Below are 20,428 nucleotides of genomic sequence, written 5' to 3' on the forward strand. Positions count from 1 at the left end.
ATGGAGGATGACCATGTACCGGGTAGTCATGTAAAATGATACCATTAGTTCAGCAGCAGCCATCAGTACATACTGATAAATGACTTGTTCCTGGAAATAGAACAGATACCACAACTTTATCAGGCTGAGATGAAACAGTAGGGACGCACAGGGGTGTGGTTCCACGTCTCCAAAAGGGCTGCCCAACCAAACCAAAAGTGCTCACCTCTCTGCCAGAAGGTCCTGAGTGGAAAAGGATGAAGCATGGGGTCCCGAGTGCTGAATGATGTCCTGTCACATATCTCCGGTCCAGCTGGGGGTACAGGCAAAGGAGATTTTCTCCGCAATAATTGTTGCTGCTCTTTTTAGCAGCGCTGCTGGTACCAGCCTAAGGGTTCCAAGATGTAGTCAGGTGGCGACAGAAGCCCAACCCGATTTGGATGAAGCAGGTGGCTGCTTAGGGAACAGCTAGCAGCTTGTTCGCAGCTCTAAAGTGGTGAGGTGATCTGCAGTGAGTGTCTGGCTGACAGTGGAGTCTGGGGTCCAGTGATGAATTTTTCGGGGAGAAGGAGCCCTTCTTTCCCCCAGTGTTACAACCAGTCTCAGACATCCTTCAGTGAAGTAGGTGGTGCTCATTTTATCTCATGTAAAACGGCAAATTATAAACCTTGAACAGTAAGGAGGGGCTTTGAGGATGAACGAGGCCATTGGCTGGGATTTAGGATGATGGAAATGCTCTATTTGCATGGGAAAAGATAATAGGTGACATTCTCGTGTGACTGACCACTTGTAGCCACCTGGGGGTTATGTCATGTGCTCCTCAGGGAGGCTCAGAGACAAGGAGAGAGGTGTGCCCTATACCTTCTGTTCTCAGGATGAGATTTTGATCTCAAACATGAGATTTCTGGGGTATAAACATGCTCCATCTCACTAGTCCCATGTCACTTCTCCTGGAGTCATTGTCCACAAGCCCTATACAGGGGTATTGATATCATATAAGTGAAACCAGAACCAAAAACATACCATATGGGGGACAAGATGTAGCTACCTCACTCGGACCAGAGAAAGTGATGGACATTTAACACTATAATAGCAGCATTCTCACTGTCCTGGTATCTAAACACTGTTAAATATGATAAAAGTAGACACAAAATTCTCTTCTGAAGGTGCAGTTTATAAGGATCAAGGGTCTTGAGGTGGGAGGAAGAGAACACTAGACAGAGTTAAATATAATTCTGGCCTTAAATGGAAAGCCTTGAAAATCCGGTGAGTAAATTTCATTAAGAGTAAGAAACAAAGACATAGAGGAGACCAAATAGCTTGACAGGGATAGGGTGGTGAAAATGGGCCAGAGAAGCCTTTTGACAGCTAATCCTGGGTGTTAGTGACAAAGGCATCTGGGAAGATGGAACCTCGGTTGAGAAATGTCCTCCGTTAGACTGCCCTGTGGCTATAGGGCACATTTGCGGAGGGAACATTTTCTTGATTACTAATAGATGTGTGGTGGCTCAAGCCCACTGTAGGCAATAGCATCCTTAGGCACACGGATCTAGATAAGAAAGGTAGCAGAACGTGAGCTGGAGGGATCAAGCCAATAAACAACATTCCTCTGTCGCTTCTGCTTCAATCGCCTGTTTGAGTTATTGCTCTGGCTTCATTCAGGTCTGGAAGACTGTAACCTGTAGCGTGGTGAAATAAGTCCGTTTCTCCTTGCAATACTTTCGGCCTGAGTGTTTTTCACAGCAGCAGAAAGCAAATAAGAACAAGCCTTTTCAGAAAGCAGCTTTCAGAGCATGGAAGAGCCTGGTATGATAAATTAAGGGCTGTCAAGTCAGCACAGCTATGAGCTCTGCCCAGGGGGAGAGCTATAGGAAAGACTAGCCCAATCTTTTTGGACTGGGGGGTAGGGGGGGTGTCCTGACCTTTGAAAGTGACTACTGGCTTTTAAAGGTGTAGGCCTCTGTTCAAGTGCTCAACCCAGTTTATGTATAAAGGAGTGACAAGAAAAGTACAGTTCTGACTGCCACCGGAGGCTTCATTTTTGCTTGCTTCTACTGTTTACACAGCCTACTCAACTCTCCTCTGCCCCTCCTCCTCCTCCTCCTCTTCTTCTCTCTAGAACTGCCATTTATTCATTCTCTCATTCCTTCATCTAGGCTGAGTCCAGCCCTTTTTCTGCAGAAGACTCATCTCCGCAACTTAATGTTCAAGCCTGTGACTCCCAGTGGCCCGACAAGAGTTCACCCCGCCATTGTTTTGGTTGTACTGCCTAAATTCCCAATGGCATTTGGGGAGTTTTAGGTATGGCTCAGATTCCTGAGGAAGAAAGTCAGTGCCTCTCCAAAACCACCCTCATTCTTATGAAGGACCTTCGCTCCCTCACCATCCAGACTTGCCAAACTTCCTGCCCTTCCAGCACAGTCTTCAGGCTGTCATGCTTCATGCCCTTGCTGAGGCTGTACCCTTGGCCTGAAAGAAACTTTTCCATCTATATCTGGAAAATCCCTGCTAATCCTTAAATGGCTCAGCTCAGGCAGCATCATCTCTTTTGGATGCTTTCCCTAACCCTTTTCTCATATGTCTTAACAACACTTACAGTGTTCTTTTCTCTGCATTTATGTCTACTTACTCAGTCAGGAAGTGTTTTCATCTCTGTGCAAAACTCCATATACCTTTGTGCCTGGTATGTTCAAGAAACTCAGTAAATTTTCTTGACCATGTTCAGACATCTTTCGTTCTCTTCCTATCAACAACTATAAACAAGAAGGAAAATGAAATAAAATTTAGCTAATTCTTTCCACCTCCTTATTAACTATCAAGGTAGGAAATGAGTTGGAAAATTTTCCTAAAGTTAAGAGGAAAATATGAGATGGTGAATTGTCTGTACATTTCAACATTACTCAGGGGTTTTCTTTTGCATTGCCAGCTGATAAGAGACAATGGATTACATGCTCAAATGCAAAGGCTAGAGATAGTTGCGCCAAGTTTCTGAAATGTGACCTTATATAATGGAGAAAAGAGTAGAGAAACATTACAGGGAAGAAAAAAATTTAAAGCTACCTTATTATGAGAGCAGGGCTGTATGTGAATTGTACTATATAATTAGTTTTTTCTGGAGTTATGCTAAGGAAGTCAGTAGGAAATCCATAATTCTACTAGACAACCTGAAGGTATGGAAGTGCAAGGAGTCGATTACAATACCCTGCAGAGGGGCTCTAAGTTTATTTTACTGCTAGACGTAAACATGCACCAGGAGTGCAGTAAATCCTGTAGCCATCCCTACTTGAAGATTCCTTTCTATACCCCTACTTCTGTAGAAACGTAATACTCTCTGTAGGTTCAATGTCACAGACATGAGCATAAGTCATAGAGGCTTTGCTTAACAAAGTTCCAGAGACCTCTGACTATCCAGTCTGTAGAGCATGAGAGAGTAAGCTCGAGTGAAACAGACAGCAAGAGAGAGGGGGAAGGGGGAAACAGCAAGAAGAGAGATGGAAAGATGGATGACAGTAAGCAGGAAGATTTGTGGCTTCTCTTAGTTTAGGAATTTCAGCACTTATAGCCACTATCTCCAGCTTTGCTGTTGCCACCACATCAGTTATTAAGGAAGTCCATGCAGGTCATTATGTGGATCAGTTATCTGAGAATTGTCTCCCTGGAATTATCTTATCAGGAAACTATTGATAGAGGACTTCAGGATAGAGTTAATGCTCTTGAGGAAGCAGTTTTGTATATGGGAAATCAGATTCTGAACAACAAAGTTAGATTGGCAGTTCCATGCCGTTCAATGTTTAGTTGGATTTGCATAGCTCCATTACAATATAATTAATCAGAATATGAATGAATAGGTATACATAGCCATATGAAAGGATTCTGGAATCATTCTGATTTGGGAGTTAATCTTGATCTACTTCATGGAAAAACAGTTGATATTGGTAGCTCATATTTAGGTGCTGCTTCTCTTGAGGAAGTGGCTACTGCATTTTCCTCTGCTTTGGATAACCTTCTCTCAGCATCCTCATACAATTCAATATTAATTAATGATGCACTTCAGCTGTTCTTACTCTTGGTCATTTGTCTTCCAGTCATGATCTGCCAGCTCTCAATAGCCATAGACACCTTTGCAGTGGACCTGAAGACCATTGAATTAATACAGAAAAGGGAGAGATGTCACAGTTCAAGGTAGCCTAGATCTACACAAAGGATTTAAGATAATTCCTTGAACAAAAAGGATAAGAACCATGCTAATAGGTAGTCTCTGTGCCTGAGCTGTCCAGGAGGCTGCATACTGTTAGGCAGTGACACTAGAAAAAAACTATGGCATAGTCAAGAAAACATAGTTCTGAGGCTTGAGGGCAAAACAGGGTCAGGAATGGAATAGTAACTCCTGAAAGCAGAAGCTCGTATGAACTGAGTCAGAGAGAGTGATTCATAGTGAAGCTATAGATGAAGTCAGAAAGCCTGAGGGTAGACTTTCATCCGATGGCCACTGAATAGACAGAGGACCAACAGCTGGAGTTCAACGAGTTGTTGAGGATAAAACCCTAAAGCTCTTTGATAGAAAAGGGTAAATATTAAAGTTTAAGTGCACACATTCCTGCCTCTACATGACTGAGTGGTGGAAGATAGGCTCAGGAAGGAGAAATAAAATAATTCAGTGGCAGAGAAGCAACACAGTGGGTGCCCTGACTAGGTCAGCAGAGTATAACCACTCTATTGAGTTCATCTTAAAAGCCTGTGGTTAGTAACAGAAATCTAGCCCACACACTAGACAAGCTAAAGAGGATGTGATGCACAGAGAGGTTAGCCATAAGAATAGATACATCTAACGCAAGCAGGAACTTAAAATTTTGACTAATGAAACTGGAGTTACACATAGAGAATTCTAAAATAAACAGTAGCACTCTAGCATCTATAGGAATAACATCCACATTAGTAAAGGCATTCATATGTATTTGGTCTTGCCATGTACACATAAAAATATAAACTGAGTTACTGACAACATGAAACTCTTATTATACTTCAGTATTCTAGTGTATATTTCCTATACACAAGGGCATAGTCTTACATAAAACAATCTAGAAAAATGCTTTCTCCTCACAGGTTTTAGTTGGCCATGTCTGCTACTGGAGCTGGCCTTGAGGCAGAATCAGCAGATGTGTGTGTGTGTGTGTGTGTGTGTGTGTGTGTGTGTGTGTGTGTGTGTGTGTGTGTATGAGAGAGAGAGAGACCCCTGCATCCACCCATTTCTCTGCTTAGGCAACTGTTATCTCAGAGTCTGCAACCTGCATCTACTGCTGATATGGGTCAAGCTCAGAGATACAGGAGCTAAGGAAGGAGGGTTTGGGGGTGTCATGGTCTCAGAACCACCTGCCTAGAATTTCAAATTTCGATTTTCTCTCTCAGTAGACTTGCAGCTACTGTTGCTTTTGATCTGAGATCTTAATTGTCTTTTTAATTTTAACCAACATTTAATTCCTATCCCTGAGACACACTTAAGAACAGTATACTTATTTCTAACTATCTTAGTTACCTTTCAAGTGCTATGACAAAATACCAAGACCAAGGCAACTTATAAAAGAAAACATCTACTTTGGGGTTCACAGTTGCAAAGGTTTCAAGTCCATACCATGATGTCAGGGAGCAGAGCGACAGGCTGACAGGTATGTAGCTGGGAACTTAACATTTATTCACACATAGGAGACAGAGCCAGACAGTCTCTGGGAATCACATGGGCTTGTGAACCTCAAAGCCCACCACTATTGATACACCTCTGCCAAGACGGCCTTACCTCCTGATCCTTTCCAAACAGTTCACCAACTGGCAAGCAAGCACTCAAACAACGAGCCTATAGGAGCTATTCTCTTTCCTAAAGTCACACTGGCAGACACTGCAAGTCTATTCTCCTTCCTTCCTATGTATTCCCTTCCTTCCTTCTTTCCTTCTTTCCAGTCTTCTTCCTTTGTCTCTTTGTTTCTTTCTTTCACTCGAGGACATTTTTAATAGAATTTATAAGAAAAACTCCAGGGTGGTAATCTATAAATCAAGCATCTGTGAAGAGGACAATGGAGAAGAAATAGAGAAAAAGCCATGCCATTTGAGTGTGCCAGTTAAGCTGGCAGGTGGACAAGCCATCTCCTGGCAGGGAGAACTTTGGAGAAAGGGTGAAACTTAAAAAGCACAGTTAAGCTTTTGGTTTCATCTGACAGAAAAACAGAAGTAAAGTAGTAGGAAAAGACAAGCATTTCTTAATCAGGACTCAGAGTGTGGGCAGACCCAACAGAATCTCAAGGGTGAATTTCTCAAAGAAACTGTACTAGGGGCAGGAGTTCCAGTAAGTAAAATATATTACTTCATCAAAGGAATAATTACTCTTCCTATCTCTTTACCATGGCTTAATGTAAAACTTCCTTCCTTGGAGTTGGTCTAATGTTCAGGTGATTGGCTGTCAGGCCCACGTAGACTAGCTTTTATATGTTACATGGCTTGGAATGTTAGGTCTCCTCCAGGCCAAAGAGGAAGCTCTCTTTAATGTGCCTTCATAGGACCCCCATAAAGGCTACTGTAACATGCATTTCTCTAGAAAGTTATGCCTAAAATAATTAACCATACCAAACATCAAGCCACCCTCTTTCCCTGGCATATACACTGCAAATTGTGGCATTCCTGGCCCCCATTCCAGAAACAGGACATTTTTGGTTTATGGCTAATAACATGACTGACGCCCTTGTCAGCAAACTATTCCATTTCTATGACCTGTCCTCATCACTGCCCTTTCTGAAGAGGTTACCCTTACTGTTATTTAGAAAATTTACAATGATTGAATCTAGTATCTTACTGCTGAGTGGGATCATCAAGTATGGGAGTTGGCGTACCCTTCAAGTGGACCTACCTATGGTCCTGAAATCAAGTCTGCTTTTTCATTTGTATAATAGCCAGGTGTAGGAGGAAAACAAAGTATTTGCTTATTGTTTGGTGAGAGATTTGAGGTAGAAATAAAGGCAAGAGTAATTAATACTGCAATCTATATGCAAATAATCCAAAGAAGCCAGAAGAAAGGGGAGTTTTAATTCTGAATTACATTCCATCAGGACCTCTTTGTAAGTTCGGTCCCTTTATGTGCAGTCTTTTTGTAAATATCCATTCAGTGGGATTCTTTCCTTCTCTTTTTGCAAAACTTTCTTTTGGTCTCCCAGGCTGGACTCCAGGTTAATAAACCTTCAAGGCAGGTTGATACTGTCAAAATGGCTAGAATTCATCTGATATCTCCCCTCCTCCAAGGTGGTTTCTAGAGAGTAAAGGGGAGAGAGATTGGACCATTGTTTGATTTTAAGCCTAAGACCACACCTTCAGGTGCTGTCTAAGTGTTTCAGTTTCAAAACTAAGCCATAGCCATACTCTCTTATATCTGGGAAGGAAAGTCATTATATTTGTCTAAATATAACTTTTGCATGGATTTAAGTCTAATGTCTTAGAGGTATCATTCTCTGAACTCTTAAAAAGCCAAGCATATCAATTAATTTAATCTTTGGCTATTTTTTTTTCCTGTGTGCTTAAGACCATGAAAATAGCCAAAAATAAAATTCTTCTTTTTTTTTTTTAAGTCAAGGCCTTTTGAGGATATGATCCTTAGGGGTCACAGGCTTGAGAGCCCCACCCCCAAGTGTTTTAACCTTTTTAAAACCAGTTGTTTCATTTGTGAGAATGACTTGCTTAACTATGGCTTCTGCTGGAAGTATGGTGTAAATTTCCCTTTGTGCTGACTCTCCTCTTTATATTATGTACACAGAGTAAAGCCTACTGTGTGGGATCTCTTTGGCTTCCCTGATTCAGAGGATGAGTGATGAGTGATGTGCTAAAATTTAAAGACATTTTCAGAGATAGTCCCCTAGGACCTGGCCGACTTTGTCCTTTTTAGTCCCTTTTTCCCCATCTGATTCTCCCTTTCTGTTCCCCTCCCCCCTCCAGTGCACCCATAAAATCTATTCTAATTTTCTTTCTCAGGCATATATGTGTGTCCCCCAAAGTCTCTCCTCTTTGTAATCTTACCTCTCTGTATCTATGGGTTGTAGCTTGGTTATTATTTATTTAATGGCTAATATCCACATATAAGTAAATATATACCATATTTATCTTTCTGGGTTTGATCTATCTCACTCAAGATGATGCTTGTCTAGTTCCATCTGGTTGTCTGCAAATTCCATGATGTCACTTTTTTTAACAGCTGAGTAATAATCCATTGTATAAATGTACTATATTTTCTTTATTCATCCTTCTGTTGAGGGACATCTAGGTTGTTTCTGCTTTTTGGTTATTATGACAAGAACAGCCATGAACATGATTGAGCAAATTCAGTTTATAGCAAGCCCATAGCCAACATCAACCTAAATGGGGAAAACCATAAGGTAATCCCATTATAATCAAGAACAAGACAAGGTTGTTTATTCTCTACAAACATAATCACAACAGTACTTAAAGTCTTAGCTAAAGCCATAAGACAACTTAAGGAGATCAAGAGGACACATTTGGAAAGAAAGAAGTCATAGTACCTTTATTTACAGATGATATAAATGACCACAAAAATCCCACCAGGGAACTACTCCACTTGATAAATAGTTTTAGCAAAGTAGATAGATACAAAATTTACTCACAAAAAGCAGTAGCCTTTCTATATAAAAATGACAAATGAACTGAGAAAGAAATCGGAGAAACAATACATTTCACAATAGCCTCAAATAATATAAAATATATTGGGATAACTCTGACCAGGAAGTGAAAGACTTGTATGCTAAAAGCTTTAAGTCTTTGGAGAAAGGAATTGAAGACATAAGAATTTGGAAAGATCTCCCATGCTCATAGATCAGTAGAATTAACATAGTAAAAATTATCATCCTACCCAAAGTAGTCTACATATTGAAAGCAATAACAGCCAAATTCTAGCACACCCCTTTACAGATCTTCAAAGTACATTTCTCAGCTTCATAAGGAAATGCAAAGTTCTCTCCATACTAATGATATGCTCATATTTCTCATTTCAAATTGTGATATGCAATAGAGAAATAAATGATATTTGCAGGAAAGTGGCCAACCCTGTCATTCTACACGTGAGAAATAGTGAAATGCACAAAATAATTAGCCCATATACAAAAGAAAGTTCATGTTCAATTTATTTTATAATTCTCCTTCATGGACTTTGGCATGATCAGAAGACACACTCAGAAAAGGATTGACATATGATGGCCATACTTGGTTGCCAACTTGACTACACCTGGAACACACTAAAACCTAAGCAGCTGGGCATGCCTGTGAGGAATTTTCTTGATGGGAATATTTGAGATGGGAGGACCTACTCTAAATCTGGACCACAACTTCTGGTGGCAGCCCACATAAGAGGCCATGAAAGAAGGAAGTGTTTGCTTTTCTCCTGCTTGTTGTTATTCTGGCATGTTCAGCTATCATGTTGCTGAGGTATCTCTTAGCTGGTATTATGACCTTCTTCCAGATTCCAACATCAACTCAAGACCACCAGCTCTCTAGGAATCCTTTAGGCCTCCACCACCACATTGATAGTGATGAGGAATCCAGTCTTATAGAGTGAAAAACTACTGGATTTGTGGCCTTTCCATCAGGAGACAGTCATTGTTCAACATTATAATGGTAGCCTGTAAATCACTCAAATAAGTCATGAGTGTGTGTGTGTGTGTGTGTGTGTGTGTGTGTGTGTGTAATGCACTCACACATACATGCACACACACATACACACACACATGCAAACACATTTTTATTAGTTCTCATCCTTTAGGGAACCCTAACTAATACAGCTTGTGTTTTATGACCAGTCATTTTTATGAATAAAACTTTACTACAACCCTAGCAATCAAGGGCCTCTCCTAGGATTATATAACATTGCAGATGATTCTATGGATAAAGCACTCAGTAATGCATTCTTTTTTGCCCCTGATCCAATTTATAATTAGGATCTGTTCTGCTAGCTGTTCTGCTAGCTTGAAGCAACTAGTATTGCATCTTATTACTTCTTCCACCTGGAGAAAAAGTCATGTTGCTATTGAAAATTGCAAAATGACATAATGCATAGTAGGAAACTACATATAGGGCTTACTAAGATGATCATATTCAGGGAAGTTCCATATGTATCTTGATAATCAGTTTTCTTGTCTTTACTTTTTGCAAGACCTAAAAACTGAGCATTTTGTTGTTCTTCTTCTTACGAAACATCAGGAACTTATCAAATTCTGCTCCCGTGTTTCCAAAATTGTTCTGTCTGTTCACTGTTGTGTTTTTTCCCTACCTGATCAAATCACCTTACAAAAATGTCTTGGCTTATAAAATTCATTGAGAGGAGTGTGTTCAACTGCCTCAGACATGATAACATTAGAGGGGATGCTCACTGTGAGGAGAGTGTTACTTTTTCAGTTTGAGCAAAAGGATCTTTCAGTGGAATATAATAAAGTGCTGAAGTAATGTTAATTAATTCATAAGTCATTTCACATACAATACTTCAAAAAACAAGTATTTTCTGAAAACATTACTTAATATTTACCCATCAAGTTTGTATTTGCTACATAGGCTTAGTATATCAGCATAGACATGTGCAAACATATAGACATTTGACTTCCCTTTTATTCACAATTTTGTTATATTTTTGCCTTGGGTTCCCTATAATTTTATTCAACTTAAAAGAGTAAGAACAAGTCTTATATGTGCAAGCAGATGATTTACATGTACCATGTAATTGTAATTTTTGGCAGTTATATCTCTATTATTTATGATATTAAGGGACAGAGATGGCACATATGAAAGAATCATAGCATCTCAGGCTAGAAGTGTTTAAAGGTCAGACTATTCAATCACTCACATGATGGGTAATTTACTTCCCTAGCTCCTATACCAAGTAGATTTCCACCATGTGCTTGAATACGTTTAGTGGTAGGTGAAAGGCTAGCTCATTTCATTCTTGAGTAATTCCATTAAATTTTGGCTCAATCCAAAGGACAAGTCTTTCTATACATCTGTAACTTTTATACATATTCTTTGATGATGGGGGAAAGAATCATCTTGGAATATCTTTGAATTTCTGTGTTGATTCCCATGCTAAACTGAAATGTTGTAGTTTCATTAAGTTCTCTATTGAATAGAATTTATGCAGACATAAAAATTGTGACACTCATGCCATCTTACTTCCAAATCAAATAGCAATGGTTCTTTCAAAAAGTCATTAGTCATGAGTTTGAATTTACTTATCACTCTGATGCCTTTTCAATAAACGAATTTTATCATCTCTTTCAAATTATTCTTCAAAATAAAATAGAACACTGAATGTCCGTCTTTCATAAGAACACAGCACAGTGGCACTTTCATTAACCTGAAGACAATGTGTCTATGAATCTGGCTTACTATTAAAGTACCCCAATCAGTGACCACCTTTCTCTGAAGGATGCTGAAGTTAATCAAATCCTCTCATAACAGAAGCACCATGATCCTCTGAGCTACACATTTTGTATTATTTTGGGGGAAATGAGCCCAGAACCTCAGTATAATCTTATTTAGGACTAGAAAGTTCTGGAGGTAGTTGGCAGCACCCAGATCTAACCTCGGTGACCACTAGGGTTTTTTTTTGGGGGGGGGGGTTGTTTGGGCTGAAGGTCTTGCCAAAGACCTTCTTAATTTCTCCCAGATTCATTTTCCATTCTTAATGGGAAAGGAAATGTTAATTACATTGGAAAATTTACCTGGAGAGCAATGGGAAGCTTGGGGATATTATTAGGGTACCATATAGTGTCACAAGAAAAGATATTTAATGATGCTTGATAAAGGTACAATGTTCAAAGGTTTTTAGACATATTAAGCTGGATGCCTATTTGACTATGACTTTTGAGTACTAAGAAAATAGAAGAAAATATAGTTCATGAGAAAGAAAGTTCTAGGCCAGAGAGAAAGAGGGATTGGGAAGCTTATAAATCACAGGAATTTGTAAGCTTCAATGAAAATGGACTAAAGAAATATATACTGTGTCTCTAATATGGAAAGAAAGCAACAGGCACTAAGAGTGAAAGGACAGTGAGCTGAGCTAGGCAGGGGCACAGGAGTCAGTGCTCATCTGTAAAGGAGGACTTTTTTTTTTACAATTTAATAAAAATATAATTAATAATGTGCTGGCTAATCTTATGTCACCTGACCCACAAACTAGAGTTATATGAATGAAGGGAAATTTCGTTGAGAAAATACCCACTTATGATCTGACTGTGAGGATTTTTCTTCATTAATAATTGGTGAGGGACAGCCCTGTGGGTGATTCCATACCTGGGTTGGTGGCCCTAGGCTCTATAACAGAGCAGGCTGAAAAATCCATAGAGAGCAAGTCAGTGAGCAGCATCTCTCCATGGCCTCTGCTATCAGCTCCTGCCTGTTCCTGTCCTGTTTGAGTTTCTGTCTTGATTTCCTTCAATGATGAAAGTGGAAGCTGAAATAAAGCATTTTGTCCCTAACTTACTTTTTGGCCATGGTGTTTCATAGCACCAATGAGACCCTAACTAAGACACATCATTTATTCCCTTCTTTTCCTACATATCCTCCCATATATAACCCAAGCCCCAATCTTTCCCAAATTCACAGTGCATCCTCTTCCAACATACACACAGACACACACAGACACACATACACATACACACACACATACACACACAGACACACACAGACACACATACACATACACACACACATACACACACAGACACACACACACAGACACAGACACATACACACACAGACACACATACACACACACACACACACACACACACACACACACACAGTTAATTACCATTCCTTCTGTAGGATCCTGCTGAGAAATTGGACAGTTTGGGAATTCATACCTTATCTACAAAACCATTTTTACTAGCTTAGGCGCTGGAGACCCTCAAGAGCTGAGAGATGTTATTTTAGATCATGATTCAGTCATTCAAACTTCATGTTATATATTCCAGCTTCAAGAGTTTGGCTCAATTACAGAGTTAAAATAGATGACAGGCTTGTAAGAAATGGCTCTCCAAGGCTTAGATTGTTTGAGTAACCAGCACCTGCTTTCATGTGGCTGCTGGAGCAGTTATGATAGTTTTATGATGTATTATACTATCTGTATTTCTCCCTGTCCCCCAAGGAGTAGCAAAGACTTGACTCTTTGCCTGATGCAGAAGAACTTATTTTTACATGCCCAGGTAGCAGGCATCATACACATGGCACACAGACAAACATGCAAGCAAAAAAAAAGAAAAAAAAATATATATATATAATTAAAGAGATAAATAAATAAATTAGTAAATAAGTAGCAGGTCCTACGTTCAGGAATAATCAACCAATACAAACTGGACTCTACTTTTCAAATTGAGAGATACAGAGAAAAGACACAGAGAGACAGAGATAGAGAGACAGAACATTTACTTCGGTGGAGGAGGATCTGGAAGGAGGTAGGGAATGTCACGAGTTATCAAAGTGCATACAATTCTCAAAAATACACTATTTTAAGAATCACAGCATGATTGTACATGTATATATTCCTAGCAGTGGGGTCACAGAAATAGAAGGGCCTCTCTCTGTCCAGCTTAGCCTAACTGCAGAAACCCAAGTACTAGCAAGAGACTATGTCTCAAAATCAAGGCTTCTGAGGAATAAGAGATGAAGTGAGCCTCTGGCCTCCATACCCATGTGTACATAGAGGACCACACTTGCACACACGTTAATTTATTAACTAATTAAAAGTACATGAGGGATTGGATAGAATAACTAAAGAGTAATGCAAAATATACCATCTCATCATTTCCTTCAGTTTGGGGGGCTTTTAGTTCCTTTTTCCAAAGCTCACTCTCTTCATAGAGAGAAAAAGTAACAAAACAAGTAGAGGCTGTCCCTCTATACCACCCTTCTATGCCCTGTCTTTTTCTTTCAGAGTTTTACCAGAGGGGTCACTGGAACATCACTCTACTTGAGTCTCTGTCCCTTGTCATCTTTGGTGTTCATGATTTCTTTAGAAGTCAGACCTAATAGTACTAAGTTAAGAAAAATTTATTTCCAGAATGCTGCCTTTCTTGCCCTCTTAAAAAGATTGCCTTTTAGAGTCGTTCATTTAACTCTCAAAAACACCTTTTCTGACCCAATTATCCATCCAAAGACTCATGAACGCATTGCAACTTTCTTTGAACATCTTTGAAAGGTGATGTGATTGAATGTGGTGTGCATAATTGATTATTTCCTTTGATAACACAATATGTTGAACTGTGATATTTCTCCAAAGATTTCTGTACTTCTGTTTAATTAATTACTTTAGATTTAGCAAAAAGGCTTCCTTCTCCCTCACTTACTCCATGAGGCCTGGAATGTGCAGCAATTGGCTATGGGGCTTGCAGCATAATATACCTTTACTAAATGGAGACTTCCAATATATCCCAGAATAATTATCATCTACCATCTAGATTATCATCCATTGGTTCCAGCCTTTAAAATTCTGGGTCAGTGATGGAATATCAGTTTCTCTCTGTTTATTAAGAAATCCATAGTTAATATACCTGGTAGTGTTACCTGATGATTGGTAGCTAATGTTCTCAGACCAAATGCTTACTTTACTATCTGTTTCTATCACCTTATAGGTAAGCTTGTTACCACCCATGTTTCTGTTTCCCTGTTATAAAAGAAGTAAATAATGAAGAGATTTTTTTAATTATTAGGAGAAATCGTTAAAATCATTTGTATGATTCTAACCTGAAACCCAAGAAAGAGTAAGGGATCAATTAATGGCATCTGTAGATAAATTACCCACATTTTTCTATCTCTATCTAGGGCTTTCTTTTTCATAATGTTATTATCAAGCATTTCATAAAATTGTGGCTATAAAATATGCAATTCCATTTATAACTCTCTGACGAATGTCAGTGGAAAATTATCAGGCATTCAGATTTCCAATCGCTAATGTGGCAAAAAACATATGCCTGTGTATACCTTGGATATATACATATGTATTCCTTAAAATTTGCCACAGTAGCTCATTTTTCTTTTGCCACCTCTGCCCCATCTGCAGACGTTCCTCTAAGACACAATAGGTAAGACCAGCATGGTGGCACTCCTAAGTCATTCATCCAGAGTAGTGTGTTTGCAGTTTCTACTCAGCAGGGTCAAATATACCTGGCTTCCTTGTGCTACAAAGGACGTAAACATTCACCATTGCCATCTCCCTGTGATACTGTCCTGCCTTTTCAATTTGCATAGTTTTCCTCTAATTTTTCAGATATGACTCCTGTCCTGTCACTATTCTTTACTTCTCATATCAGGCTTCCTCAATTTAGCAGCATTCTAGTCGACACAATATCAATGTGATCAACAGCTAACACCTTTCTGTAATATCAATTGTAATGCCTGGTGTCTTTTTTTTTTTTCCTTTATTTTGATAAAGTAGAAAGAATGCCCACAAATATCATACCAAGGACTTTTATGTTTTTGAATCATATTGAAAGTAAATTGCTGACACAAATGTATTAATTCAAACTCAGTGAACCTGAAACAGAGAAAACTGAAGAGAAGTATGCTCAGATATGTCATAATCAAACCACAGAAAATCAAGATGGGAAAAATAACTTGAAAGTGGCCAGAAAAAAAATGATGTTACAAAGAGAGAAACACTCACAGAAATAATGGCAAGCGTCTCATCAGCAATCATGAAAATTAGGAAACAGATAAAAGAACATATTGTAGGCTAAGAACAGAAAACAAAGTAGGCCATCAAACAAAATATTTCTGTGAATCAAGACTTCTGTTTCCAATGAAAATATTCCCAGGATATTAGGTGAAATAAAAATGTATTCCTCTAAAGGAAAATCAAGTGTATTTATCATGACAAATAATTTGGTAAACAAACAGACTTATTTCTTCTTGCATTTTTTAGGCTTTACAACAGAACTACAAATCCCATACACATTTTTCAAATGTATTATTATTAGTTTTTGAGATTGGATCTCACTATGTTGTCCAGATGGGTTTCAGATTTCCTGGGTCACATAATCCTGTTGCCTCAGTCTGCTGTAGACCTGGGATTACAAACAGATGCCACTGTGTTAGCTTTGTGTAATTAATAAAAGTTAATATATATAACATTACCTGGTACCCAAATGTACAAGGGCCAGAACAAAAAGAAAAGAAAGTAAAATTAATGTATTTGATTATAAGCTTTTATAACTTACTGAAATCGTAAAATATTAAATACTTAGAATGTTAGATCAACATGCCATATCCCTTTGAACAGGAACTAAAACTTGATTTTTTAAAAGACACAATCAAATAGCTAATGGGTGGATTTTTAAATATATCAAAAATACTCAGCTAGTCCAAATGAAAACAAATCAAACAAAAAACAATAACAGCAACAATAAAACAGAGGGAAAAAAGGGGCAAAACAAAAGTCAGAGACAGGAAACAATAGTTAGGGGGCTGAAGTGACTAGGCTAAAATATAAACAAAAGTCAGAGACAGGAAACAATAGTTAGGGGGCTGAAGTGACTAGGCTAAAGTATAAATGCACCAGTAAGTCCTCTGGATATAAATGATCATAATTACTAATTAAGAAGAATAGCCAGAATAAAAGTAGTACTAAGATCACATCACCTAGAAACCTATTTTTATTATAATGACACAGTAAAAGTATTTTTTTAAACACCAGTGAGACTAAGCTCCACATGCTATGTAAATAGGGTAAAATATGATTCAGAGTGAGCAAGCTTTCCCAAGCTGGAGAGCAGTCTTACACAGGACTACAGGGCATTCCAAGGAGACAGAACAAACCTAACAAATACTGAGCTCTAACACAGAAAACCAAACTAACAATATATGGGGATATGTATATTGACATTTTGAAAAAATGTGGCTTATAAATAGAATATTACTCTTTTATTAAGGATATACCTATTTGTTAACCCAAGAGTTATTTTGGGAACTTGAAGATTATTACCAATCCTGCTACTGAGAAACTATCCCTCAACCAATATGGCTTCAAAGGAGAAAACTTTATTAATCATCTGGACCACAGTTGTTACTTTTTCTGACCACAATGATCTTGTGATAAACCATCTTTGGGCAAGCCCTCTTATCCGATCCTACAGGACACCATTAGCACATACTCGTTTTTGATTAATAACAAAAGGAGCTGAGAATGCGTTTTATCATCCTCAGCTTCCTGGGGTCTGTCAAATACTCTTGTTTTACAAGATGTAGTTTTCCTGTAGGGCTCTAACTGTGTCTGCATAATTTTTCATCAAGGCAATAATGTGGGATCCTAAATCATAAACATTCTTTGCAAGTCCCTTAAGTGTGGTGTAATTTGGAACAGGCAATCCATTTCAAATTTGGAAAATTAAAGGGGAAATAGCCAAGCACAAGTTACAAGAGCCGGCCTGACTCCCACACCTGCAATCTCAACCAAATGACATAAAATGCCAAGCCATTATTCTTCCAATTTAGCTTCCTCAGCATTCATGTTCAAAACCAAATTCATTCTAAAAGTAATCAAATCAGATAAGGGCTACGGCTGCGGAAGGGGAAATGCTAACGATGCAGTCGGAAGAGTGGTTGGAGGTGCGGGTGTTTTAACATTCAGGTTATTTTATGGAGCATATTTTAAAATGATTTTTGCGAGTTAGTTTAATTGGAGTATCAGAAATCCTTTCATCTGTTTTGACAATTGAAATGACGATGTGCAGCCTGCACTGTGTTTATATTGTTAGAAAGGGGAACATCCATATTGATACTCCAGCTACTGAAAATTTAAAAGGACGGGAACAGCTAAGGGCCGATTAGCCATGGAGAACATTAGCTTCAATACTTCCTAGGCAAAGCCAGACATTACGTCAAGCATGACAAACCACTCTAGCATAAAAGTATTAGTGGCCTCCAGGTCTCAGGCTTACCCTTAAGTTATTTCATTAAAATACAAAATCATGTTGACCTAATTTTTTGACAGGTTTCAAAGAGAGCAAAGATTTCCTTGTTTGCCCTGCCTCCTCCTTCCTTCCTCTGTCCTGCTGTAACTCTGGGGAGTTTGCCAGTTTCCAGTCACTCAGGAAGCCAATCCCTTCTATTTTAATCAAGGTAGAAGCTCCAGCTTTGAACGCTTTCTCCCCTCATCTCCAAACATGTATGCGAGGCTCCTCACTGGCGTGAGAACTTCCAATCTCAGTAACTCGTAATGTCCTTGGGGAGAGCAGAGCTACTCAGCATTCAGTGGAGATGGTGGAACTGCCTGGATCGGCCTCATTATGTAGGCCATGTGCAATAAGCCACCATACCTAACAGCTGCTGGTGCTAGGATTAAGGGGAAAAATATTTAATTTGATGCCGGAGCACGTGCGCTTGTTTTCAGCTCTAGCTCTTACCTGCTCCCTAGGGCGTGTGTTAGATATATGGTATAACTCAGAAATCATTTAATTGTGTCAACACAATGTTAGGATGTTTGTTTAAAGTAAAAATTAGTTTTTGCTGTATAAATTGATTAGTTGACAGGCTATTTGACTGTCACAGAGCTACTGGATACAAAGAAAAAATTGGCTTGGTTAATCTGAGCAAAGGGGAACAATTCCTTAGAGATCAGGGGAAAATACAAGCAATGTAAATTCGGATTAGCCTTTGTGTTCTGTAAATCAATAAAACAACAGGGAAGTGTGGAGAATAGGCTAGATCATCTATCAAACTGTTTTTTTTTATTGTGTTTCTATTTCTATTCCTAGTAAACAGGTGCCTTCAGTTTCCCATGAATAAAAGGATTTGACAAAGGAATAAAAAATGGACTGGAGGTCACTGTAGATGTAGTGCCAATGACAGAAGGGAGGGGTGCGAGAAGCAAAGATGCGAATCAGAAGGACTGCTTCCTCCAATCTCAAAGCTAGATCACTCTAAAACTCTCAGGTGACAGGTGGTGAAAGTGAAGATAGATTCTGTGTATCTACTGCAATGAAGACTGTGCCTTATGCAGAATACTAATCACAGGTTGTTCTTTTTTTTTTTTTTTTTTTTTTAAGGCAACAGCATTGTCTTAACAGGCTTAAAAAATGGAAGTGTATACACACACAGGTCGCGTGCCACAAACACACACACACACACACACACACACACACAAACACACACGCTCGCACGCGCATGCAAGCACGCAAGCACAAACAAACAAACAAACAAACAAACAAACAAAAATCAGTTAAGGAGGCTTATGCAGCAAAAAAGACTTCTCTCCACCAATCACTTTCAATCACTGAAGAAATAACAAAGGTGCTGAAATAAGCAAATGCTAATTTTGTGGTCCAGTGAAGGGCCTTGCTCTTGTTAAATAGTCGTCTTGTTCAGGTAAGCTCTTTCAGAAGCAAGGATTTCACCTGATTGCTTCAAGTGAACGAAACCCTTGTGTCTGTGTTGACAGTTTGGATTGCAATTGTATTTTACCTTTTCCTGCATACAGAATCCCATTTCAAGCTCGCCCACCCCAAGCTGCAAAGTGCACTGGGATACTGCAGTGAATGACACAGATTTCAGAGCCCAGGCACGTTGCACTGCAGAGGTAGAGGAGAAGCAGGCAAGAAGGCACAAATCTTCCCTTCCGAGTGTGTGAGAGATGGGGGTGTCTTTGTGGCATTATCTTCCCGGGTGCCCCAGATGGCACAGTGTACTTCTAATGGAAAACCATTCATCTGGCCCTGGGACTGTACGTGTTGTGCAGCACGTTGATTCACGGAGGAAACGCAGGCAGTTTAAGCAGAAGGTACAGAGCATGTGTTTGTGAAAGTATAACGGAAAAGAGAGATGCAAAAGGGCAGGAGGATTCGTCAGAAGCAAGGGAAAAGGAGAAGCCTGTGTAATTCCCCAGGATCCACCCCTATTTGGAATGGCAGTGAGGAAAAAAATAAATAAAACAAAATAACAATTCAATTTGAAGGTACTTCGGGGTAAATGAACCAGGGAATTGAGCTGCTGGAATCTAATTAAGGACCCTGCCCCCAAATTACTACTACCTGCCCAGCAGAAAAGTCAAATGGCTACAGCAGCTAAAAGAGTTCAGGGAAGTTGGCTGGATAAGCAGGCCAGAAGGAGGCGGTTTACAAACCTCCCAGAAGCCGTATGTAAAACTCTTGGAAGTGATTTTTTTTTTTAGTGCTAATACCATTGGTACAGAACATTACAGAGCAGAGGGAAGGGGCAGGAAAAGCATAGGTATAGGATCATGAAAGCTAAAAAGACAGGCAGCTCCACCATAGTCCCTGGAAAAAGGTGAAAGCCTTGCACCCTCTGCTGCCTTCTCAGAGCACCCCAAAAGAAGCTTCAGGGAGATCAGTCTGCGGTGTCTCCACCACTTCCACCACCGCAGAATCCTACCCCAACCCCTACCCCTACCCCCACGCCCCCCCCCCCG

At 39.4% G+C, this 20,428-nt stretch overlaps 1 long non-coding RNA gene across 1 annotated transcript in view; it reads right to left on the reverse strand.

Annotated features, from left to right (window-relative positions):
* Window positions 1–595, reverse strand: part of LOC311603570 — a 71,630-nt gene extending 71,035 nt beyond the window's left edge. The window contains exon 1 of the long non-coding RNA XR_014781134.1: window positions 206–595. This is a non-coding gene — a long non-coding RNA (uncharacterized lncRNA). The remainder of the gene's footprint in view (window positions 1–205) is intronic.
* Between the last annotated feature and the right edge of the window lie 19,833 nt (window positions 596–20,428).

The sequence above is a fragment of the Acomys minous genome (assembly GCF_964271855.1).
Source record: "Acomys minous genome assembly, chromosome: 8".
In the NCBI taxonomy this organism is placed as follows: domain Eukaryota; kingdom Metazoa; phylum Chordata; class Mammalia; order Rodentia; family Muridae; genus Acomys; species Acomys minous.